Source organism: Gambusia affinis, linkage group LG10, assembly GCF_019740435.1.
Source record: "Gambusia affinis linkage group LG10, SWU_Gaff_1.0, whole genome shotgun sequence".
Lineage (NCBI taxonomy): Eukaryota > Metazoa > Chordata > Actinopteri > Cyprinodontiformes > Poeciliidae > Gambusia > Gambusia affinis.
The window spans coordinates 18,632,342-18,659,907 of NC_057877.1; the positions used below are offsets into that span (position 1 = coordinate 18,632,342).

The window sequence follows — 27,566 nt, forward strand, 5'->3', positions numbered from 1 at the left end:
CCAAACCTGCAGGGAGGTTGACTATTCATATTCGTCACACGCGCACACTGATTGGAACTGACAGGACAAACACTCGCACACCCACGCATGCGCAACCCCCCAGCCCCCACACACACACCCATTCTTACACAGTTGGGTAAAAAACAAAAACAAAAATCTACTGGAGAGTGATTCAGTGGTTAGACTAGGCAATGTTTGCTTATACGAGGTATAAAGGTTATAAAAGTTACACGTTTAAACAAGTTTATAAAGTTTTTTGTTTTTTTTTCATGGATAGAGTAATACCACGCTGCCCCTCACCCTTTGTTGACTGTCAGCTGGCTGATAAAAAGCTACTATATTTTACAAAAGAGACGGATTTAGCTGAAAATATGTCGTACTAGCTTGCCATCTTATTAAGGTAACACTATTTTCACACTATAGCTGTCAAGCTATTAGCAACATGACTGATAAGCAAACGACTGTAGTCTGGCCACCGAGCCAGGTTTTTAGTCTACCCCTAAATTTAGCTAACATTTTTTTTCTTGTTTTAGATTGGTGTACTTAATGTGTATATTTATGAATATCAAAATAGCCATTAATAAATGGAATATAAAATATTACAGTTACATCCATGATGAGAAATGAGTTTATTTATTTCAGTGGGGGAAGCTGTTACTTTACTCAAATTAAAGCAGTCTTATGATGCTATATGGTTTAGTTTTACCCTATCCTAACTGCATACTGGCCCTAGCTGTGTTGAGAATGCAACTGTCTTCTTTGCTCACAGTATTGTCTTTTGTTTCTACCTTTTAGACTATTTTACTCATTGTTATGAATGATATGACCTGTAGATTAAAAATATGGACTGTTTAGAAAAAGAAAACAAGGTGTTTATGGTAAAGAGACAGCCATGAATGGATGACGAGCAGCAACAGTAAGTAATGTCGGGAGAGGTGTAGAGTGGGAGAGAAAAGGCGAGAAGTTAATAATAGCCAATGGACTGGGAAGGCAACATCACTGAGAGACATAGAGGATGAGTACCACTCCTCTTCCTCTCTCTCTCTCTCAAATACACACACACACAAAGGCAAAAAAGAGAGAGACTCCATGGGGCGCTGAATAATAACCTTCCTTGTCATTATCATCGCCAAGCCAAACCGCTCTCCTCTCCACTCCTCCACCACCACCACCTTCCATCTTCAGCACAATCATTGCCCTATCGTTTACAGTGTGCCGCCAAATGGGAACATCAATAGACACATCCATTAGCAGCGTGAGTTCTTTCCTCTCTGATTCTCAAGTGCTTTAATAGTTGCCGCACACAAATACACACGCCGACACACCCCCACACACACACACACCCTCAACCGACTGTTAACCAAGCTGGCCTCGCGCAGGAAAAAAGCTGAACTGATGGAGTGTATCATTAAAGCTTAACTGTGACACGGCCGCTGTGAGGTTGGCTTCGTCAGTTAACCCAAACGCTGGAAATGACCAGGGCTGCTTTCTCAACTAAATAGCTCGCATTTGTCTATTTTTTAATTCAGTTTAAGTTCCAAATCTGTATAATTAGCTCAAATTTGACAGCTTTGGGGATCTTAACTCTTGACAGCAACATTTATTTCTAGATAACTGTGGCCACTGGATAACATTTAAAAATCCGAAGGCAATACTAAAACATGCACATTCTTTTTTGTCCCACAAAAAGCCTGAGGAGTTGTAGTCTCTTCAGTGCGTTCCAAGTGGCTCAAAGTGATAACAAGAAGATACATTTAAAGAGGACAATCAAAGAAACTCAATTAGTATGCTAATTAGTAGTTCATTAAAAATTTAAGAAAAAAGATTACCTCATTTTAGAAATGAAAACAAACTAATTATCAACCTCTCTTTCCATTCGCATAAAATCAGACACAAAAAGGTGGCTTCTATAGAGGGCTACAGTCATACCTTCTAAAAATAACTGTAACTACAAATTGAAATTAGTGTGGTTCACCATAGTACCGACTAATTTACAATGAATTTATCTGCACTCTGAATCAAGTGAAGCCCAACAAGGAGACTAGGGAAGGGACGTCGGGGGCAGAGATAGAAAAGAGGGAGGGTTTTCCCACAGAGCTGCACTGTAATTTCGTCTTGAAGGATTTATTTTGGAGGGTGTGCTCGGCAGGATGCTGGGAAGCCTGGGAGGGGCGCTGGTTGGGTTATGCGGGTTGGTTACGGAGGTGTTGTGGGATGTGCGGTGGGGAGGTTAAACTTGTATGGATAGGTTCAATGGACGGGGAAAAAAGGGGGATAAAAACAGATTTAGATTTCCCTGACGCAAGTACAGTCACAAACATTAACGCATGATATAAGACGTATTTTGAATAGCTCATAACATCTAGACTTTAAAGGAGAAAATTGGTTTCAAGTCGATGCTATTCTAGTTTGTTTTCTCAATAATTTTCTATAAATTTTTTGCAAAAAGTTTTACATTTCTCTATTGGAATTTGGCTTTGAAGTAAAAGAAGAAAGCAGCAAAAGATAATGAATGTGTTTTCGTAAATTCCAACTGCGATTATCATCGTGACTCTGTGGTCTGTTGTTCCTTACTGTAACAGTCTTTGTGTGCAAGTGTGTGGGTGTGTGTGTGTGTGTGTGTCTGTGTGCGTGTGCAGAAGGGAGGTGGTAGACCGCAGACAGCCTCTAGGTGCCATTGCACTGGGTTTGTGTGTATCCTTGCGTGCCTCCTTCATGTCTGGACCTGGGCAGAAAACAAACAGGAGTACAGAGTAAATTCAAGGTGTCGTCTGGTTAAAGCATATTATTAAAATGTTTACACATGCACATTCATCACACTGCATACACACAAGAGTCGGAAGAGGCACATGCACCAAAAAGAAAAGACAAGATACAAACAGGCGACTGATTTCAATTAGCACACTGCATTTGATGTGTGCGCTGAAGCTAGTCGTTAAAACAGTTTTAAAATTCGAGTTGAAATTATTCAACAACAGATGATGTGCAAACTATGTTTGCTTCAACTCTGTTAAATAACTCGCATGAATTTATTTGTGCAGAAAGCCCACTCTAAAGTGGACCGGATCCTATCAACAGCTTGGGTGGTCTTAGGAAGCACAGAAAAGGAGCTGCTGGGTGTGTACATTAACCTCTGATTGAGCAACAAAAGGGCCCCACTTTCAGAAACATATGAATTCAGCATCTTTGGAGTCTATATAATACAAGGCCTTGATAAAATACACACGACAAATTGCACATTGAAGTGGCTGTTTTTATCTCCTTTAACAGAGTTGCTGTAAAAACTGTGTTCTTCTCATGTGGTGCTCGACACATTTCAGGATTATGAGGGCACTGGCTGTAATGCGTTATAGGCTGCAGCGCTGCGTCTGACGCTGAAGCAGCAGGATGAGGCCGAGAGTGAATGGGCGGAGAGACAGAATTAATTATCAAAAAGAATTTGAGTCTAAAGTCTACAGCTGGCCAGACTGAGAAGGAGGAATAAAATTGTATTGGGCGTAACAGGAGGTGATTGATGCAGCAACACTATGTAATATATTTTCTGGGTGTATTGAACTGTTTTTAAAAAAATATGTTTTAAAAAGTTACGTTTCTTGTTATGCTACCTGAAACAGGTTTGCTTTTTGCAATTATCCAAAGCTATGTTTTGCTTTTCTTTTGAATGCCAGAAAAAAAAAAGAAACATTTTGATTTAGACTTAATTTTTTGTAGTTGCATTATCTCGTGCTGCTTTACTTGGCTTTCTATTGTTACAGACAACAGACGTGGTACGGTGGAGTTGTGGCCAGTAAAGCACATCAAAGTTCTGGTGGAAGTCATATTCATTAGTGGGGTTTTTTTAAGCTACTCAAGCTGCATTAATGTTTTTTTTTTTTTCCAAGTACCCTGCTGCTTATAGTTTTAAGTAGTTCCTCAGAGTCCTTTTAAAATTCCATCTTTTCTGGCTTGGGATCATTTCTGCCCTTTGGCAAAAAGCAAAGCAAGTTGCCATAATCAGATATGGCAAGTTCATGCACTCCTTTTTAAATATATCTAGAAGTCAGAATATCATGTATTTAAGCATAGTACAAATATCTCAACCACTTCTTTTTATTCTTCATCAAAGTGTGTTGCAAAATTAATACACTAACATTAACCATTCTTATCTTCATGTTAATCTAAGTTTTAATCTTGTTCGCTGAGTTGCATAAGGGTAAATTTTACAAACATAATTACAAAATAACACCACTGCTGTAATAAATGGGCCAGAAAATTTCAGGTAATTATATCTACATTACAAAAAAAATATCAAACTTAGAAAGAAAAACATGCAGAAATTAAATATTCTATAAATATTTGCCTAAATGTGTTTAAAGCGTGGCTTGCAGAAGCAGACATGCGATAGAGGCATGGCTTCTCAGCCGGATCTACATTTTCAGAGGGAGAACAATGATTGACCTTCACCGTGCGAAAAATTGCCTCAATTGTTCAAACTTTCCTTTGATGTTAAATGCAGGGAAAGAGGGCAGCACAGGAAAGCTGCTCACTGCAGACAAAGAACAAATTAAACCTTTTATGCCAACCAAGAAATTCTGCCTTCAGTTAACAATGATGATAAAAAAAAACTCATCTCTGTTTAGGCACAGCCAGCATCAAGGTATATCAAAGTTTGAAAAGTTAGTTTAAAGCTGCTCCTTTCTCTGTTGTTGCTGCACACCGCTAATCAGCTGGCTGAAAGAAGGTTATTAGACTTTATTCTGCTTACAAGGGCGATGGTTATAAGGGTTCATCCAGTAAGTGGTGGGTTGACCGTTCAAAACCCTGTCTCAGCTGTTGTGTCCTTGGACTAGACACTTTTACCCTTCAAAATAATAAAAATAAATGTTACAAATAACATTATTACTACATTATTAACTGTTATGTGTGAGCAAGGTTATTTTAGTAATAAGATCAACCCAGCTAGATTATATTTTGCATTTTTGCTTTAGTATTTTTTGTGTGTGTATGCATAATACAATAAAATAAGGGGTTTAAATTTAATCTTATAACACCATGAGAGTCTCATACTGTTTTATTGTTGGCATTGATCAGTTCAAAATGTAGATGTATTTTTTTTATTTCTGTAAGGGGAAAGTGGTACATCCTCTTTTCTATAACTTTTTCTAGTAGCATATTGTTGCTAGAAAAAGCTCTCTTTTTTTTCCTGTATCCTATTTTTCCATCTTTCTGTCTCAATGCCTGCTGAGAACAGGGAAGAGTACTGCCATCATTAAAGCCCCATTATATTCACCAATGTAAACTCCTTAAAAGAATGGGACCACCCAAATGTTTGCGGAATAAAATGCAACTGTAAAGATCCATGTTTATCCTGCTACCCAAAGAGACCAATAGACATAATGGTGAAAAGAACCAGAAATTAGGATACTTGAACATTTGATGGAACACATGAAGTTTTCTTTTTCTTTTGGTTAAGGAGAAAACAGTATGAATCAGAATTTCTGGTGGAGCTCTTTTCTTGTGGGACTTACCACTATCCCATTATTTTATTAATGTGTCAAAATATAATTACAAGAAAGCAATTAATATATTGAAACTTTGTAAATGCTCTATTAAAAAGCTTTACTATGCATGGTTTCCTTCTAAAATGTGTTTTATATTCAGTGGCTTTGTTGGATTCATGTTGTCAAAACAAAAACAATAGTCATGCAGTCACGAGATGCATAAACCTCCCATTGACCCATGTTACATTTTTGTGCCATTTCACTCTAAAGCAAATGTGGTCCAAAGTGGTTCAATGAGTGGAGAACAACACAGAAAGATTTAAGAGTTTCTCTTCTAATAGGCCACCCAGGTTTGAAATGTACAATATGTGAAAATGTGAAATGTTGACAACAGAAAAAATCCAGCCATTTTGTCACAGGCTCCCTGGGCTATGAGATCGTAAGAACATAAATACATTTCAAAGACCAGAGAAGCATTTATGGTTTTTATGGTAAGTTTACACAGATAAATGTAACCCTTCAGTTTTGGATCATCTGGCTTCTATTCAGAGGCTAAATACAGGTTTGGATGGAGTCTAAAGTTAGCTATGTGATGAAATGCAGGAGGGTGCACATTTACAATTCTTAGTAAAGCGAAGCTGTCGCGTTCAAGTGCGCGTCTATGATCAATTTCGCTGCACCGCGGCGGAACAACTGAAGCAGGCAGTGAAGCAGGAAATGTCCACCATGCCTATTTTTTTCAAGGATTACGTTTACGTTGCACCACGTCACTCGTCTGCTTTGTCGGTGTGTATGTGCTTTTACCATGTTGTGCCTGTTTGTAATAAAACTAGCACAGGCATGTAGAGCTAGACCACCCAGAAAAGTTACCAAAACACCCTCCCCAAAGAAATGCGCTAGTCTTAATTATATCCATCTTCTGGGCGTGACTTTCAGCTCAAAACAGACATCTGAGCCACCCATCGACCGATAGGCCACAAACCTCATGACAAAGCTTTACGGAAAGAACTTTTTGGTCAACACACTTACTTTGGACGGAAACAAACAAGATAAGTTTCTTTTTTCTGAGTATTCTGATCTTATATTCATTACATCTTGTAAAGGGACTACAGCAAAATCAATCAAAAATATTTAAAAGAAACAAATGACAGCTAACTGAAATAAACACCTGCACAATGTGTAGCACTTCATTAACAGGAGGAAAAACATGACAGCTTGTAGATGTGGACACACACAGGAGCTGCAATATGAAAACAACTGTAGAAAGAGGAGGCTGTTGTGACTAACCCGTTCCCGTCTGTGATCTAATTTTTATGTTGGGAATATGAGGGGGCAACTGTTTTGGTTGAGCATGTAGAGACTTAAAAAGGCACAAGAAGACACAAGAGGAGAGAGAGTGTAAGCAGACAGGACCTCAGTGACTATCTGCCAGACAAATCCTCCTCGTGCTTTGATCCGCTGCCCACTTCTCCCTCTGTGAGTTTTGTCTTGAAGCACACAGCTGTGATGTTTAGCTGAATGGCGCAAGATTTCAAGGCTCGGGGAAGTGAAAATTCAATGAAAATAAATGGCAATTTTACACCTAGCAACGGTAAAAAATAAAAATAACCAAGATTTACAGCTATTAAATTTTTTTTATTTAACATGCAGTAAGGGGACAAAAGGGTTAATGTCTTCTTGTTGTAGTTTGGCTGAGATGCTATCTAAAGCCATTTGTTTCAAGTAGTGAGGCTAATGACCCTGATCTGACTCTTGGCATTAGGCAGGGAGCAAAAGAAGGTAAGTAACCTCATATTTTCTCAGGGGGCCAAGATAATGAGAGGGAATGGGAATACGAGCTACGGTCCATCATCTACTTAGGATCTAGACAGCAGCGCTGTCTTACCACTCTTTCCCACCCCCAACCAAAACTCGACAAGACACACAAACACAACTCTTCTTCCCCATCCAATTTTGCTCCTGTCTTGTTAAGTAAATGTAATGTGTGTTGCATGCAATCATCAATAAGTCAATAGTCTATTAACTCTGAGACATTGGTATTATTACTGTAAACAAGGAGTTCCATCATTAGGATAGCAGGCTGTTTCCATTAGTTTTTTCTTTAGCTGAACCGCTTGGTTGGCATCGCCTGGTCTGCTGGGTCACTTTGCTTTCTTGACCTATTTTACATGTCACAGGTTAATTGACAGACAAATACATACATACAAAGTGGGTTTTATGAGTAAACTGGTTTTTAAGAAATTTTGGCAAATACATTATGGTATTTTGACAGCAATAAAGCCTAAATGTCCATTAGTGTTGTATTCTGAGAACAACTTTGATTCAGTTTTTCAGAAACCAAGCACATTAACTTTTATAAGCAAAGTCTAGAATTTATGTTTAGATTGAAAAAAAATTGTCTACCTTCTGTATGAGAACTGTATGAGAGGGCTTACACAGCTACCAAAATCAGGAAAAGAAAGATGTAGACTTTAAAGTAAAACTATTTGTTTTTTCAAAAGACATTAATTGAGATTTGGCTGTAGAATTAACACAATGTGTGTGTGGTATGGTTAAACATGCTGTTTCTAAATGGCTGCAAGTGGTCCATAGGCTGTAAAATGAATTTTTCTACTTTGATGTTCCATCCTATAGCTTCTTATTGTAAGTGGCTAATGACTTCAGTTCTGTTTGTTTCTTTTATTTGAAATGAATGTTCTCATTTGTTCACTCATTTTATAAAGATGTTTCAATACTGCATACTTTTTCTACTCACTTTGACAATGAATGAATTCAAGTAATTGCCTATATACTACCACAGTGTAATGTAAGATAATGTGATTGTTTTACTCCAATAATTAACTTAAGGTAAGGTCATTTTATTTATATAGCACATTTTCAACAACTTAAAGCAGCAGGACCAAAAGTAATTGTTATTTTAGTTTGTTTATTTCATAGCAGAAGTACAAAAGTGGATCAGAACCACAATCGATAAAAATGGAAAATTATCAATTTGAATAGATTCATGTGAAGGAAAACATTTGTTTTCATGTACAAAATTAAAATATGTTGGGATGATTCGGCAACATTTGAATACATTTGAAAGTGATGATACAAATACATGATGACACTAATAGACCAGAAGTCGGTTTTATAAAAATTCTTCATGTAAAGACTCATAAAAACATTTACACTTCATTTCCATTGTCTTTTTTGAGAACGCCACGTCTTACCAATAACTGTTTAACGACAATTCAAAGTTACTGCCATACACGAAGAAGCCGAAACGGATGCATAGACACTGTATAGCCAGGCATGGATGTTCTCACAATATGAGGCAGAGAGAATTCGGCTGTGATGGAAAAACAGCGGGGGGTCCACTCCTCAGCTTTTATTCGATTCAAGTCGAGCATGGCTGCCTCTTTTACTTCTGGCATGCACATGGATATTTCATATGGGCGTGTGTGTGTGGGTGTGTGTGTGTATGTGGAAAGGAGAATAGAGCACCAGAATAAGTACCTACTGCACTCTGTGTATGTCTGCGTGAGCATAAATGTGTTTGTGTGTGTGTGTGTGTCAGTAATACCTCCTATGGCAGGCTAATGATAGGTCTTATCGACACCCAGCAGTGAATGCAGGTCTTTGTCTCCTCTCGGGACGCATTATGAAAAGCTTTGGGGGCTGCCTTTGACTCCTCTTTCATTTGTTCCCCCACTGATAAAACTGGGTACAAAAAAAAGCAACTCTTATATGGCTCCTATAGTGCAGCGAGGTTGGTTACAATAAAACCCCAAGCCCTGTGTGCTCATCAACAAAATAAGCAAAGCAAAGTTAGAGCCGCAGCTCAAAAACTCATAAGTCGCAGACAAAAGATGGAGATTAAGACCAGAATTTACATTTTGCTAAACAAAAACACAAAGCTCCAAGTCAACGAGGAGTGAAAAGATTGGAGAGAGGAAAACAACATGCAGGAGCTTGAAGCATAGTTTAAAATTATTTTCAGTAATACCTGCTCTGAGAAAAAGAAGAAAAATTATCTAGGACCATAATGGATATAGAAATTCTTCTGGGTTGAAACAATGTGATTTCTTTCTGTATACCAAAACACCTTAGCAGAATTTATATATATTTTTTGGTTAATTCTAAAATCCACATTAATTGAAATTAAATTTAACATTTTCAGAAGTTTTTTTTGTTTGTTTTGTTTTTAACAGATCTTGTTTGTCTTTACCAAGATCCACAACATTTTCTACCTGATGAACTGCTACTGTTACTACTTAAAACATATACCGTATTAATAATAATGTTTTTTTCTAAGTAGGCTGGCTAAGTAGGCCCATATAGTTAATCTATTAAAGAGTTTGTGACATGGAAATGTTGTCTTTTTCAATTATGTCAACAATTACTTCTCACATATTTCTGTGTACAGCCTCTTTGGGGTAGCCCAGGCATTTTCCTGCTGAGTCAGTAAAATAATCTCGCTTTATCTACATTCTAACTTTGCTTTTGTTAGAAACTGCACTGACAGGGTTTGGATTGTAGCTTGTGGTTAACTCTCTGCCACCTTTTATTCAATTGTATTTCTGACATAATAATTTTTTCCCATCCTATTTTTTATTTATTTATTTTTATCTAAATGTTCAATGTAAGCTTTCTTTGCTTCACCGCTCTCTTTCTCTGTCTGTTTTACCAACATGGTGGTAAATAATGAATCACCCCAATAAGCTGTGCAGTAAGGACTTGGAGGCTTCATCTAGTAGCCACATAGTGCTGAGACTCCCCCTTCCCATTCCTCACAGCAATTAGAGAGAGGCCAGGAAGCGCATTGCTTTTATGATCTTATAAAGACATTAGAGACTCCACTGCACAGACCTTCAACACTTCTAGATTTACTAGTTCCACATTATCCTTTCTGTCTTTCAATTATCTTGAAAGTTAACTTGGAAACTTAATGGGCTGCACTCACTCTCTTCCTCTCTGTTGACTCCACACACTGTAAATTCTTGTCTGCAAAACCAAATATGCTCTCTTTTAGAGAATCTCACACTGATACCACTAGTTTCAAACTGCAGTGACATTTCACGCCATAAAAGCCCTTTCTGCAAACACAAATGCTATCTAGTCTTTCACTTATCTTTTAAGTTTTCATGCTTGTTCACCAGCTGTCCTGACCATAACTATTGTGTATCACTTGCTGTTTTTCTTTTCTTTCTTTCGGCACAAGCATGAAACCGACAATTACCCGCTGTGTCCGTTCAAAATCTTTCACTGAATCGATACAACATGACGGAGAGCTCATCTGCCTGTCATCTTCCTGTACGTGTACATCCGTAAAATAAAACCTTCTGACATACTGAGACTTTAACCTTGCCTCTCTCTTAATAAATGGACTCCATTAGAGATCCCAGCCGCTTTTTGGACCAAAGCTATCTTAGACAAACTTGTCTGCAGCTGAAACATGTCTCGTCTTTAGAGGGGGAAAAAAAGGGCGAAGAGGAAAAGGCAGCCGCATGTCTGAATATTTTCTTACATCCTCCACCGTTATCCTTCCTTTCTTCCCAAGACAATTCATGCATCCTTTGACAAGTCCCTAAAACAATGGGATTGTGTATCACTCTACAATGTATGTCTCCACTAATCCCAGGTGGCTGATACATGGTTCATCCATCAAAAGGATGATGAAAGAAGGCATTTCTACCTCAAAGATGTTCTAAACCACTTCTATTTAAAAATATTTTTCTTAGTCTGGCTAGATAGATACAAACATCGCTCAACATCCCATAATCCTGCCAAACCGTTTCATCACTTTCTGTTTTTTTTAATGGTTTTGGATCATAAACAGTGCCACTTTGTGAATATACTGTCATAGAAGCAATTACGTAAAAGAAGAACATAGAGACGAAGGCTGTTTCCATATGGATCAAACAAACAAAAAATATGAGACTACAAAAAAATTAGAAGAAAGAACTCAAGAGAACATAAAATCAGTTTAGACACAACAAACTTGCTGCAAAAAATAAGTGCAAGAGATAAAGCGAAACGCTCGTTTGATATAAAATGAGTTAACTTAAAATGAAATGGCGCAAACGTGGAATTGAATTCGCTCTGTCTCCTGCAGAACATGAATGTGAGCAGCAGTTCGGATTGAAAGTTGATGATGTAATACCTGCAGCTGAAAAGCTGACATATTTAGTGGATGAGTATAACATAAAATGTCTGACTCGTCTTGGAAAATAAGTCTGAAAAAGAAGTTTTGTGTTCATTGAAAGATAAATTAAGTATGACTAGTTTCTAAACTCTTAAAACCTCTCGAGGAAAGGGAGAAAAATAGATATTTAAAAACTAAAACCCCTGAAAAGCTTTGAAGAAGAATCCCATCATTGCTGTCGTAACCTCTGGGTGGAAGGTTGAGGTGGAAGAATGTTTCATCAGAAGGGAGGATGACATGTATTGAGAAAAAAACATTGTCTTTTGCCTCTTGCTGGATCTCCTCTTTAACCATCCCCCCATCTGTGCGTGCTGGTGGCCGTTCTGTTCATGCCGACACGGAGGAAAATGATTTACTGCTGCTTTCAGCTTCACACAGAGAGTGAGAAGATTACTCACGGAGACGACACACACTTTGGGAACTGCTGAAACACAGTTAAAACAATAAGGTGACTCCTCTGCCATGTTCATTCCTGTGTTTTGCCTTGTGAGTATGCTGTTCTCCAAAGTAATGATTTATTTCTCACTCTCTACATCCCAGTATTGTTAGGCTTTCCATACTTTAATAGGGCTTGGAAGAAAAATCCTAACTATAAAACAAATTCTCTGATCGTACAGGCAAGTTCACATACAACCCTTTAGACTGTTAAGAATACTGTCTCTTCAAATGATCCCCGACAGATACTTTCTTATGAAAAACTTTTTTTGCTTACTTTCCTAATTAAGTATCCATGACCGTGGCCCACTTCATATGTAAGGATTTTGTAATTTCCATGGAATTTTCTGTCAGTGTGGATTTAAAGTTAATCTCTTTGCATTGATTAAACCACCGGAAATATTATTTCTATTCCTCAAAATTCCTTATCTACAGTTTTTGCCGACAAAAATAATCCCTTCATGACTTAAAACAGCTTAGATGTTCTTCAACACCTTAGCCTCATTTATAATGCGTGGATGTATGAATATGCAAATTTAGTCTCCACCTCCACAGCTTTCCTAAGGGTTTCGTTTACCTGCTTGACTTACACTCTGCTCAACACTTCAGTTATATAAGGGAAGGGGGGTGAAGTGTTTATGCATGCCTTTGAGTCAGTTTATCAAAACAGAACCATATTTTGTCTATCTCCAGTTAGAAAGTTTGGGTTGAAAACTATGTCTTAAAATCCAGCAAACTGTTCAGATTAATTGGATTTTCTTGGGCTCTGAAAGCTACATTGAACTCTGGATGTAATTTTAAACATGAATACAATTTTGTATTCAGGCAAATATGAACTGTAGCTGGTGAGAACGTGGGGCTAAAATACACAATCTTAGGTATTTGAAATTTGTACAATTTGTTTTGGTTTTTTTTCTTGAAGGTAAACAGGGAAATTCAGATTCAAATAAGAGAAAGAGACAGTGACTGGGACAGAAAATGTTACTCACTTTTTGGTTGTGACGTAACACGAGGGGGGGACTCACACACACCATGCTCACTTAAATACTTAAAAACAGAAACATGCAGGAATACAAACATGAAACCTGCCCCAGCTGAACACCTGACTCAGGCAACCAGGTGGAAAGGACAGAGAAATGCTTTGAGGCAAGGTATAAACTAAGCTCTCACCTCGTCAATTTCTCCTCGTAGCTCACCGCTGGAGTTAGGGGGTCTTCTGCTTCCTCTTCTCGCCTCTTGGGTGAAGGCCAACACTGTCAATTCTCTTCGGCTTCCACCTCTTGTGTCAGCTCATTTCATGGCCTGACACAGAAAAAGACCAAAAGGGGAAAACAAATCATTAAGAAACTCTTTAAGTGAAATGTGCTGAGGTCAACAAGCACCTTGCATTGCGAGAGAAAAAAACAACATATACATTTCCTACTTAAAGAGATGGCCATAATTTAAATTTCTTTTTTTCCCTGTATAAAAGGAAGGCAAGACAGCTAAAAACAATTGCAAATCAATGCAAATTCTAGGGTTTTATGTGCTCATGGTAAAGAAAAGTCCCATAATGAATTATTAATATTTAGGCGTTATATGACTATACAAGTGTCATTTATAGTTTGCATAACTGTTTGGTCTTGCTACTCTGTCCATTTCGTCTCTCTTTTCTTTTCCTAAACTGTGTTGACATGCGCAGTTTGGACAATTTTCTCATGGCTGTAACTGCTTCGAAATAATTGACACGGTTTGTTTTGCGAGAGTGCGTGCAGGGGGCGTCTTACAGTGCACTGATGAAATTGCTAACAGCTGTGACAGCCGCCATTGAGCACACAGACCCTCCCTTTCGCCATCTCATTTGTAGTGTACAGCTGCACAGATAAAGCACGAGGGTTAAGCAAATAATGCACAATAGCCAGAAAACAATGACTCTCCTCTATCACTTCGCACACACTTGCTCCAAGTGTTAGTGCTACTAAAAAAGAGCATGCCAGCTGCAAGTGTGAAAAAATGACTGGCACTGCTTGTCCTCTTTATTTCTGGGGGCAGCGCACACACCCCTGCTATCCCTCCAATAATTTGAATCTCTTTTTCTTAATGATAAACCCTCCTCGGTCACACTCGCTAGTTGCCTGCGACCCCTCTAACCGCACCCCTCCAGTCTGGTGTCAACCCTTGAACAAGGCAGCAACAGTGCTCCTTTGTCTGTCCTCCTCCCCTCCTCTCTCTCCTTGCCCCCTCATCCTGCCCTGAGTGATGCTGGTTGGCGGGGACGGAGGCATGCCTCGACAGGAACGCCAGAGGAGAGGAAGGGAGGGAATGCAGGATGAAAAATATAGGTGGAAGAAGGTCAGTGGGGGGAAGAAAAAAAAAGTATAGTTCTAATAGTCAATTGCTGTTATTTTTTCTCTCCTTTCTGTACTTTTCTGGTATTTATTCAGACCGAGATGAGTGCAAACTCAGAAAGCATTTGCGGGGAAAAACAAAGGTGGGTTTCAAGTGACCACACCCACAGTGAACCCTATGACTCCAGGCTTACCATCACAGAAAGTAATTTCCGAAGGAATACAGCTGGTTTGGACAGAGAAGCTAATTTTAAACTCTAAAGTAAAGATGGAAAAGAGGTGGAGAAGAAAACATTCAGTCTTATTTATTCTCTTTGAAAACTAGCTATGTTCATTGGTTTTTATGATTGAAAAAATAATGTGAATATGACTGGGAGTTTATAAAAAGAGTCAAAAGTACACAACGTGTAATTTATCATTTATGCAAAAAAAATAAATAAATAAAAAATACCGGGTCCGAGCCCACCTTGGTTAGTCAGGACATAATTTTAGTCAATCTATTCTGGTACGACGACGGGTGCTGCAAACCCAGCTCCCTAATAGTATAAATACTGCTCTTGTAGTGGAGCCTGGGGAATGTTTCATTTGGTAGCGAGCAAGACCAAGAAGTAGAGCAGCACCTTTTTAGCTAAAGCATACAAACACTGTGGCAACTTGGAGGAAATAAATTGGATCATTAACCCCACATAATCTAGAAACATTGTGTTTATTGTAAACACATTCCCAACTTTGTGTGTGAGGTGGATTGGGGGGATGCTGGAGGGGGGCATGTTAATTGTCTCTGAGTTTGAGGATGTGATGTATTAGTGAGCCGTGACAACGCAAGAAACGCGTCTCTCAGTTTCCATGCACATGGCTCTCTGTGTGTGGAGCATGTGCTGTGATAGACAGAGAGAACATGTTATAGACAGTGAAAACAAGTGTGAAAGTGTGTGTGTTTGTGTGGCATGACTACAGTGATGCAGCTCCCCGCCTTGATCTAGACTCCTGCCTGCTTGTGACACCCGCTGCGCCTGCTTCATTAATCAATAGGACAGATGAAGACAGACTCCTGCTGCGCTATGACGGAGAACGGTGGTTTGAATTCCCTACTGTGTGTGTTTCTGTATGCACGTAGACTCCAATGCCCCTGGGTAGAACGTGGCAGACATGATGCGAACCTTCAAGGCTTCCTGCCCACACAGATCATCTGCATTGTATTTGCTTTCTTGTACCTCCAGAAAAAAAAGCAAAGAAAATATCCTTGTTTATTTGATGATTTGAACAGACTTGTGTTTGCTACTGTATTAACCAGAATGGCCTGAAGCCTGGAAGTCTTCAAAAAAATTTTTTTATGTATTTCTGTGTTTAGGTTCTCTTTACAGGACTATACCATTGTCTCACTTTCATGTCTGGTACAAAAACTTTCAATAAAAAATGAAAGTACACACCAAAATCACAATGATTATGAGGCTCAAACTATTGTTCCTCTTTTTGAATGTGGCAGAAGCCTTGAGAACAAGAATCAACATTTTTATTTTAGTTATATCCTTGATTTTAAGCACATACACAGACATGCACACCCCTGTAATTACCTGTTCTTGGAAACACACGAACACACACACACCCAAAACTCTTGGTGTGTTTATTTAAATTATTTTTCAGAACCTGAAGTAAAAAGAGAAGGTGCCTTAAGGGCTTACTGAGAAACTCTTTGTGTTCGTAAGTTTATTATACCTCTTGGTACAGTCAGACCATGAGAAAATTTAATCAAAACCCAAAATATACTTCCCCTTTCATGTGACACCAAAGAAATAAACGCCTCATAATTTAATGTTTTGAAGTATTTTGGTTGCATAAAAAAAACAAACAAACAAAAACTGGAACTGTTACGACAACAGTCTCTCAGTCATACTTGTGCAAAATGTGACTAAAATACTGTGGCCATACGAAAAAGAATAGAGTAATTTGCAAAGATGTATTAGAGCATCTATATGTAAAACTTGTACAACACCATAAATTTTAATGTAGCTGATTTAACAGCAGTCATCCATCTTGACACCCGTTAAACAACAAGTTGGAAATATTTTTACCTAATGCAACCTGATAGAAGAATGCTATAAATCATAGGTGAGTGTTTTTTGTGAGTCCAATCAAATGTCCACTTTTAGTTGAGCAAAGCTGTACTGAAAGTCAACTTTTAAGAGAGATATAAATTACAGAATATTGTTATAAAGCAGGCTAGATAGGATCTGAGGGATGGAAAAAGGTTAGAGGGCAACATTAATGTGATTTAATGCTACCCTTCTTAAATCTCATGCCACTCACTGCAAGTCAGCTGACTCGATAAAGGCTCATAAACTTTCCACATACTTACAAGGACAAGGTTGGCTGTTTGGAAACACATACAATATTAAACAACCGAGAGTCATGTTTTAAAAATTGCGGTTAATACAGTCACTCTTCTTAAAGTAACACTGTTTTTACTACTACTGCAGCTGTCAAGATAAGGGCAGCTGCAGTAGTAGGCTGACTAATTACACAGCTAGCGTTAGGTTGTCATACTTCTGCTTCTCTATAAGAGCAGAATAGTAGAAAAGCATTAAAATTGGCAAAATAAGCACATGAAACCTACTAAATTTATCATGTTTATAGTTTTTCATAGTCAATGTATCAAAATAAAAACATATTAATAATTTGAATTGTGATAAACATATATTCAACAGCAGCAGTAATAGTTGTTACTTTTCTATTTTAAATAAAAATAACTACATTATATTCTTTATGTGTGTGTTCCATGTTTTAATTAAATACCATATTTATTTAAGGTTAACATACTGTGAGAAGCTTCCTACCAGTTTATGACTGTAATGCATCTATTTTTTCATATATTTCTTCCAAAAATCAAACATTACTGTAGTATTGCACATAGAAAATACCCCTTGTTACATTGTAATTTGTTGTGGAAATGCAGCCTTGCCATTAGTAAATCATACTGTGAAAAAAAGTGCAATGACTATAGCATTTTGAACAAAGCAATACAAAACGTTTGTGACTTGTTTTCAAGTATATTCTGGTAACAGGAAAAGAGGAATGTGTGTAATTTCCTGGGCTCTAAATGACTTGAATGCAAAACCACTTAGGCTATTTTCTTCCTTATAAGCTAAATTTGCAGAACGGTCATTGAGAATTTTTTGCCTCCTGACTGTACTGCTACACCGTTTTGTGTGCATTCTATATAACTTGTGATACTTGGCCAGAACTCAGTGCCCTCTTTGTTAGCCATTGTGCAGTGATGAATGAATCCTTCTTCCAAATTTCATACAGAGTTGCTCTGTGTGGAGCCATAGAGACTCCTTTGAGACCAGTAAACCGATGTGCAGATGATATATGTAGACACCTATAAAAGGAATATTAGCTAGTATCAAGTTGCAATAGTGACAAATTTAAAGTATATGCAATAAAATTAGAGGATTATTTCTCTATAATACTGAATAAACTGTAATTAGCTAGTAAGGTCTCATTTAGTCTTGCATTTTCTAGTATATTCTTTTCCTTATCCAAGTAAAAATAGGTTAGTGTAAGTGAGAGAACTTTGAATTGTTTATTTTATTTTATTTTTTCAGGTTGAAAACAGGCTCAGAAGCACATTTGTTTGATTTATTCAAGAAACTATTAAGAGGTTTGATGGATCTCCTACTGGCAATAATACATTAGCTGTAAATATGTGACACCAAATCATTTCGGTTTATTGATGAGTACCTCATCTGCCTGTATGATTGATTTTCCTTTTCATAAAAGTTGAGCAGCACTGCATAGAGTTTGTTGATTTAGTGACTCATATCAAAAGCCCATTGTTTACTCATTGGAAAAATTATACGGCTAGAAAATTTCTGTGTAATTCTATTGTACTTTACTGCAGAGCTAAAAGTAATGCTGTCAAAAGAATGACATCACCCATAAAAAAAAGAAAGAAAAGAAGTTATTTAAAACAATGATTAACATGCAATAATGAAATGTTTAAAAATTTAAAATTTAAAGCAGAAAAAAAAATTCATGTGAATTTACCAAAACATTTTGTGGTCACTTCTTAACCCAATGTCCCCTGATTGGATAGGCACATTGTGCGTTTTGACATTGTTGGCCTGACATTCAGACAAAGGGGGCCAATGTAGGTCTCAAGAGGGCAGATGACAAACACTCCTAAACCATAGCCAGACATAATCCCCCCGACTCCCACTAAAATCCCACAACAAACGCAGGGAGGAGGTGAACTTATTCAGAGCATATTAGGGAGGTGAAGGGGGCCAGGCACAGAGGGACCCTCTTCTCTCAGCTGTCCTAATCGTCTGAGACAACCCCTCCAGAGGCAGATTTTCCCGCCAAACAAGACCTCGCTCCTCTCCCCCCAAAGGCATATCCCAGACACATCCAGGACTGTTTACAAGGACAGACGGCCATGAAGTGGAGAAGCTGACCAGAAATAAACAGCCCCCCTGGGAGATGTAGTCTGATTGTCCATATTCTCGGTCCAAATTAAACAAGCTTGAGCACATTCAAGTATCCATATACTCACACGTCCCGCCCATCATCACCATCCTGCTTTTAACTGACTGGCACGCCGCTGATGCAGAATGATGAGCGAGACCCTATTGTCTCGTTATATTGTCTTCAATTAGGGAGGAGATGATGGGAGACAATGAGAGGAGCATTTGTAATCATGAGCTTTCCAAACTCACGCTGCGAAACAGAACTTCATTATGCCCAATGGTCCCTCATTGACGATAAAACTCAGAAAATATGCTGTTCCTCCTTAGGAAGTTTTCAAGCATAAATGGCTCGGAAAGAAGTGAGTCACCATGAAAACTGTAGGGGGTTTTGAAACTTAAGATAACAACAGATATGTACTGAGGCAAATTGCCTTCTTTAATCTGAACTGCAAGAGAACAACAGATTGCAATCTATAAAATCCCACTCTTCTCATGCAAGCCTACATTTTATATTAACAATTTTAAAAGTGAGAGAACTTTGAGGAGCAGGGAGTGGATAAAAATTAGTAAAGTAAGCGATGGATAATCCTTTAAGTACAAGAAACTCAAAGCTTCTAATTTGCGTTTTCCAGAGATGAATTTAAAGGTGTAAAGTGTTCCTCTGATGTCTTTTCATCTCCTTCCAGCAAGTACTATAAAGGCTAAGCCTGTGAGTAGAAGCTGTGGCAGCGTTGATGTCACAGCCATCAGTAAAAATGATTCTTTAAGAAAAAAGAAACTGGAGAACGTATTGCTTGCAGTCACCTGAAGAGCGTTCAGCTGAGAAATGACTCTAACCCGACATATCGGCGGCTTTGTAGCTCACCATGTCATTTCAAAATCACGTTCCACTGTGCCTGCTGGGCTTTGATAGAACCATCCAACCGGACAAATACTGCTTTCAGAAAATTGTGCAAATTATTTCTTTCAACTGGGATTGGGGCAGCATTGTCCCCACCCTCTGCTCCCACTGCTTCACTTCGCTTTTCCCTCTCTCGTGGCACAAAGAGCTAATCTGAGACAAACACTCGCTGGCTTGAACGCATTGTCAGTGCAAAACCTGCATGATTTTATTTTCTTTAAATCACGTAAAGTGACGGCTGAGGTGAAAGCCACCATCCTTGGAGCGCAACACAAGGCTTAGAGAAAAATTGCTCCACGTTACACAATGGTGGGATTACATACCATGTTTTATTTTACTCATCCAATTGTTCAGTTGTTTTGTTATGTACGGTATTAAAAGGACACCAAATAGACCCCAAATTTCATTCTAGTTTGATTTTGCCCATTTGCTGATGAAATCATTCTGCAGTGGGTGCCAGTGAAAGGGATATCCACAAATTCAAGCTGCCCCAGGGCTAAACATCCTTTACTCCAAAGCCCCTTATCTGATTCCACCAAATGGGGCAAGACCATGGCCATGCCAACCATAGCCTTCCCGTTTTTTAAAATGTATCCCTCTGCTTTCAAACTGCTTTATTGATCACTGACAGACCTCATTTTGTTCCTCTGCTTCCAAGACACTCTTTGTAACATGATCATCCAGACAAAAATGGCAAGGAGATGGACGGATCCTAATCCTCTTTTTTTTTTTTTTTTCGCAGTCTGGGGCTTTGTGATATTTTGTGGATCATCCCTGTCAAGATCAGTATTATCAGAGGCTCCTGAGGTCAGGCTACAATCTATGTTTGGGAGGTAATTTCTGCTTACAGCAATTGTTCCTTTTAATCCTCTTGCAAAATGGGTAAATGGAAACAAGCAACTACAGCAAAAAGTAAAAAAAAAAAGAAAAACAAGGCTCCCTCAATTTAGAAGCATTGATTTCTAGTTCACTCTTGGATGTTTCTGACCACATTAACCCAAACATTAAATGTGCTCGTTGACCTCTGAGGACTTGACACATTCCTCCATGTTGAACAACGCAGTGCAGCGCAGGGAAGCATCTGCCTCGTCACTCCACCCAGATGGCAGCAGAAAGTATGTAAATTGGTTCATTAACCTTACAGTGCTTTAACCACTGGGCCATGCAAAGGGCTCATTCAATCTGGGCTTTCGTGAATTTTATTAACGCCCATTAATAACATCAGGAAACTTTTGCCAATGGCCTGAGGTAGTTTTCTGTGGCGATATCAAACACTGTAGTAATTATACATGACATCCCTCTGATTAGCACTTCTGTGATTATTACACCATGTAAAAATCTCATTTACTCCTCTCTTAAAAAGAGTTATCCACCTTTTTGGTTGGAGGAAAAATATTATGGCAGCACTTACCCCATCTGCAAAAGCAGGTTTGGATCTTTAACCCCAGACAATAAAGTAGCATGTAGAAAAAGAAGTGAGAGGGGTGGTATTAGGGGGGGTGGTGAAAAATGTGAAAGGGAGCTGCATTTTCATGTGCTGTTTCCCCCCTCCGTGCAGTGTGTACGAGGAATTGGCACGCAATGAGTGTCTGTGTGTGAGCTGCCAGCAGTGAGGGCTTGCACCTGGAGCAGGGAGGAGCAAGTGAAGGGGCCAAGGGTCACCTCGTGGGCTAAACAGGATTGGAGTTCTCCCTCTTCCTAAGGAGGCCAGACGGCCCCCGCGGCTGCATCGCACAAGCAAGTCTTTCACGCCCCCTTCCTTCCTTTTCCCCCTTCGCTCCTTCCTCTCCTGGTCACCTCCTTTTCTTTTCTCCTTTGGAGAAGGCACAGTAATCCATAACCCAGTCAACTATCAGCAGCTCAATTATCCCTACTGTTCCTCTATTTTCTCCCCTCGGATGGAGATTCAAAAACAATTAACCTCTACACGACTGGGGACTTTTCCCAGGAAAGGATATGATTGTAATTGAATGACTCCACCATTTACATTCCTGACCATGACGTCACTTCTTCATGCATAACTCTGGTTACCAAAATCTTAATCTGTGGCTGTGGCAATATTATTACCATGAATGTTGTGTTATCAAGGTGTGAAAACCGTCTTTACCTTAGGTAGAATTTAGCCACACAATTTGTTAACCTTACCTAAACAGCGAATGACCTGCCTAGATTTTAAAACTTTTTGCGTGTCTGTGTGTTGGGTCCAGGCTAGAGAGGGGGTTATGTACAAGCTATTGTGTGATCAAAACATTGTGATAAGTTCAACTGAAAGCACTTTCTGAAAATGGCACTACTAGACAATTTCACACCAAGTGTCTATAAGCTATAATGCACCTCCTCCTCATCTTCAGTCTTCAATAAACTGCTCTCTTTTTCTCCTTCGATACAGAGGGGCCTCCTATTCATCTCCAGGTAGAGAGCCTCAAAGTCTAGGAGGGAGGAACAGCTTGTTGCACCCATTGAGCTTTTTATTACTTCCCCCTTCAAAGAGTGGTGGTAGAAGAAGACACAGGCCCCATACCTCCCTGATGCGATGATGCAAAGAGTTTCAGAAAACAAACACAAAACAAGAGGAAGAACTGCAACTGGAGCTCGGTCACATATTTTACAGACACTTGTTCTTCAAAACATCCCATTTGAGCAGATTATGTTGTTGATGCACAGCGAGAGCACCCTCCCTCTCCCCCTCCCACTCACCCCACTCCAGTTGTTTGGGGGATAATCCTCAGATAAACAAGTTTATCAAAAATGGACACATTTGAGAAAAACAACTGGTGGCATGCTAAAAATATCTCCTTTTTCAACCAGTGTCTAACAAAGACTCTGATCAACCGTTTTCTATGAGACAAGCTAGCTTCGTGTCTAGCTAACCCATCTGAAACAAAATGATGTAATGTACAACCAACAAAGAGGTGTCTAATGGCAAAAGCTTTGAAGATAAACCTGTCAAATGTCCATGATCTTTAATTTTGCAGTTTTCAAATTGCACAAGACATTAATCATCAACTTAAAGGTCACATGTTTTTTACGGCTATTTCAGATTGAGTTGTCCTTTTCTTTGTTAAATGTTAAATTTAACATTGAAAATTGTATGTATTTTTAGTTCATCCATCTAATCCAATGAACAAAAAAAAAAAAAACACTGACATTTGCGCTTCAAAGTAACCACATTGAAATATCAAATGAGGTATATCATATAGATGTCTTCTACTCTTCAAAAATAAATTTGATTTTTAAACAGAAGATAATTTTATATTTTCTATATCTAGCCATTAAAATTTTGCTCCAGACGGGTCACTTCAGAAGCTTCACTAATTTGCTCAAGAGAAGGAATATTATCAAAAAATTAGGACCTATAAAATCTTATTTGTGAATCTAGAATACATACCATATTTCTTCTAAATAAAAGCAAAACCAACAAGCTATTTTCTGCAAGGCAAACTTATTTAATACATACCAAACCTGTGAGAATATTTTGTTATAATCTTACCCAACAAACATCAAGAAACAAAAGGTTGTGCAAGAGGGAAGGACGGTTGAAGGTAACTCTTTCAAAGAGAAGTGTAATCACTAACTAAAATTTTGATATATTTTTGCAATTAATATTTTTTCTATTTCAGATGAGGGGCAGTCCCCATCAAACACTTGATATTCATGGACATCATATTATGAGTCTTTAAGTCCAGTCCTTATTCTTTGTTTATAAGGAAAAATAAAATCCATCCATCCAGCTAGCCCATTTGATTAAGCCCCGTCACTCTCTCAACACTACATTTATAAATCAATAATCTATTTAGGTGCACATCTTGCCATTGCTTCTTCAATCACATACACACATTTAGATTAAAAGGAAAAAGGGTATTTTCTATATTACTTGAATTCAATATTAGAAACAGTGGGTCACTGTATAAGCCTCACAGTGTGTCAAATCAGTCTTTGTTCAAGAGATGAGCACTCGGTTGATACTTGAAAAAGACCTAACTGTGGTTTAATAAGAACAAGACACTAGTGTTTAATGGAGCATATTTTCTAAGAACAAGATCAATAATTAACCCAACTACCAATTCTGCAAAACAACCCGTCTTAATATTTTTCATAGCTATACAGAAAGACACAAAATGACGTAATCAACATCCAACACGCATTGAGAAACAAAGACAGGCTCAAATGGAAAACAAATCTGTTAAAGAAATATATGTCTGATAATTTTTAACTTAGATATATTTTAGCTCGTCATATTATATATTTAGAAATCAGATTCTAAAAGACCTTAATCATTACCTTAACACATGACGTCTATAGACATGTTTTCATGCCCTGTTCTTGTCTTTCTTATTGGTCTCAAAAATATGTTGGAAATATGACTTAATTTAGCTCATGGGTGCTATCCAAATTTTGCCAACTGGTTAGCTCAGATGTTCAGATATATATATAAAATTCATATTTATATGTGTTTTTCAGATGGAGAACAATGTTGTTTTTTCTATGACTATTCAACAGAATTATGCTTGTGGCGGGCCGTTGTAAGGACTTCTCTGCGCCATCAATCAGTCTTTGTTCAAGAGATGGAGTGCTCAACTCAGACTGAAAACGGACTTAACTTTACTGCTTGAATAATGATGTTCTCATGTTTTAGGAACCAAATTCTACATCAACATTTAATTTTGCCAAAAAAGGAAGAACTTAAAAAAGATTTTAAAAAATCATGGATCAAAGTTCCCTGTGATTTGTTTTGAAACAAAATTGTAGCAATAGCAATACTAGACAAAAAATGTAAAGTGAATCACAGAGCATACCACCAAAAACTACATTTATACATATGCTTGCCTACAAGTAGAATCTGCATCAGACACACTCACACAATAGAAGGCAGAAGAAGTCTTTGATGTTTCCTCATGAGAGTGCCCTTGCGTGTGTGTCTATTGCAGCTCTGTGAGTCACCCACACTCATCCAATATCCATACAGGCTGCACGGCGACAGCAGCACACTACCAATGAAACTGCAACCCTTTTTGCATGCAAACACAGAAACTCACAAACAACATAATGCATCTTGATTTGAGGCTGAGGAAGAAGGGACAGGCAGGGCAAGCCAGGCCAGCAAGAGAACAGGAGCGGGGAAAAAGTGGGAGGAGAAGACGAAAACCTAAAAACAACTGGCTGCACTTCAGACAGACTGAAACTTCTCTTGATCATTATGTCTAGGCTTCAGGTGTCTGGGGTCGGTGTACTGTAGGCGATAGTTAGGTTTGAGGGTTGGTGGGAGGATGGGGTGGGTGAGAGTAGATAAGACAGCAGCCAGACAAAGAGGGGAATAAGAAGCGCTGCCTACATACCACCAGCATCAAGAAACAGAGGGTGGGAGTCTAGGGAGGGAGCGACAAGAAGAAAAAGAGGAGGGTTATAAAATTTTGATTAGACGATCCTCCACTGAAGTGACTTTCTGTGTCGGGTTTGCTTTTCTTTTTTCCCCTCTTTCTCTCCTCTTGCCCGTTCCCCTCCCTTTCTTGCTTTTCCAGACCGCTGCCTGAGAGAACAGGGCAGACAGATTTTATAGGTCCTAATTAAAGCCATCTGAAGCCTTTCAAAACATCAAATGGCCCTGGTCCCCTGCTCTTTCCCTCTGATTGTGTGGTAGGTACAAAAAAAATAAAAAAAAAATCTGAGGGCACCTATTTTTTGGATTGACTCTCAAGTGTACATAAATTTTGTACATTCCTCCTCCCACCTATGACCCCCAGCACCCTCTAATTTCCAATCAATAAAAGGGTTCACTGAATGACATGACCCCATAAGGTGTATAAGGTGAAATCCAATTCACTGAAATTTAACATTTAAGGTATTTTACTTAAGAAGTAAGAGGGGGAGGAAAAATAATTTATATATATATTTTTTTAATCTCGATATAAGACTTAAAATTCACCTTCATCTCCGTCAGGCGGTTTGAAGTGAAGTGCAGACCTGTTTCAGTGCGCCTCAAGTACTCCATTTATTCCTCCTGTCGGCCCCCCCTAATTGTCCTCATTGAGCCGTGTGGACCGGTTGCACAGCCTGCCTGTCTGCCTGACTGGGGTCAGCGGGTTTACTGTGTGCTTTTTATCTATATTTCATTCTATGGCGCTGCGCGGAGACAACCACACATGCACAATGAGGACATTCACAGAGACGCACACAAAGAATGCCGACAGCAGAGACAGGAAAAAACAAACTCAGATTACTCAAACATTAACTTGAGTCAAATATATTATGATACACCAACATATGAAGACGTTTTTTATGTCTAAATATCTATTTAAATTAACACTAAAAAGAATAGAACTCATGCCATGCAAAAGTGAAACAAGTTATGAATTTGAAAATTAAGTTGATTTCAAGTCATTACTTTTGCGAACAAGAGCATCCAGAAAAAGGAAAATATTATATCTCGTTACTTACAATTTATTACAGTAACTTCGGGGTGTTATTGTCTCGCTGCCTGTCTTTCCCCCGTTTGGACACAAAAAGTCTCTTCCAGCGGCAAAAGCCGCGATCATCCTCCGCCGACAGGAGTGCTTGGTCAGCCTCATCGTAAGGAGATAAAGTTTGTTCAAGATGAACACCTGGTCAATCAGTTGGAGGGAGAGAAGAGCGGACGTCCGATTTCCTCCGATGTCAGGTCTTCAGTGATGCCTGCACTCGCCGGGATTGAGCGCCTGAAAGGACTTGGAGAGCGCACAGAAAGGCGTCATGTGAGCGAGGAGCGCTGCGCCATTGGCCAGTCGGGTAGAAGTATGATAAGGCTACCCTGCGCGCCATTGGCCCAGGACGGACGCGGAGGCGCCTCCTCACTTGGCTGTGCGCAAGAATGTGTGAGTCTGAGTGTTCATAATTTTCAACATGGCAAGAGCGGGTAGGGGGTGGGCCGTAAGAAAGCATAAGTAACAAATTTGGTATTGAGATGTTATGCTTTTTTATCCACTGGTTTGCCTCTTTGGTCAAGGGTGAAAGAGGAACATTTACACCCACAATTTCCTGGCTGGTTTCCTGGATAAATTTACAGGACACATTTAAAACATTTATAGTATTACAATAAAAAAAAAAGAAAAATCACTTTGTAACTCTCAATAAATTGTTACGGCTTTAAATTTTGCTTCTATATATTTTAGAGCAATTTGATTTCTTGGATGGATATCATCCACACTGAATCACTGCGTTTCCACCCTTTTTATGCAACTCTTGAAAAGATTAAAAAGCCACATCAAAATCTTTAGTCCCTGTAATTTTGCTGATGCATTTAAGTCAAAAGTTTTATTTCATAAAATGCTAGCAGCCTTTTCTAATCATTCAATTCAAGACTTTCGTTACAGAAAATTATAAAAGTTTTGTAAGAAAGAAAAGTCCTGTAATTCCACACTTCAACTAGCTCAATTTGTGGTAATTTTAAACAAACAAACAAAAACCTAATGTTTTCACTTTCCACCAGGCTTTTACATCTTTCGGTTCAGGTGATCCTTTCTCAATAAGTTGGTTGAGGTTAGAAAGAAAACAATTGCTGATTTCAGGAATAACAAAAATACCATGAGCACATGTGAAATTAATGAGGTTAGATGTTTACACCAGTGACATTGTGATGTTGGATGTCAACTGTGACAGGAAGTTAAGCCGTCACAGTCAAAGCTCCTCCTCTTAAACAGTAATAAAAGTAGAAGACATGCACAATATGCTAATCCCACAGATCAAATCACACTAAGACAGATTTGGTAAGAGGTCCTGATACATGCAGGCAGG

At 38.6% G+C, this 27,566-nt stretch overlaps 1 long non-coding RNA gene across 1 annotated transcript; it reads right to left on the reverse strand.

Moving 5' to 3' along the window:
• Positions 1-243: 243 nt before the first annotated feature.
• On the reverse strand, positions 244-26,499 carry LOC122838491. Its single transcript, XR_006371901.1, has 3 exons — positions 26,235-26,499; positions 13,273-13,404; positions 244-2,725 (listed from the first exon to the last, which is right to left on the reverse strand). It is a non-coding gene; the product is annotated as an uncharacterized LOC122838491 (long non-coding RNA).
• Positions 26,500-27,566: the final 1,067 nt, after the last annotated feature.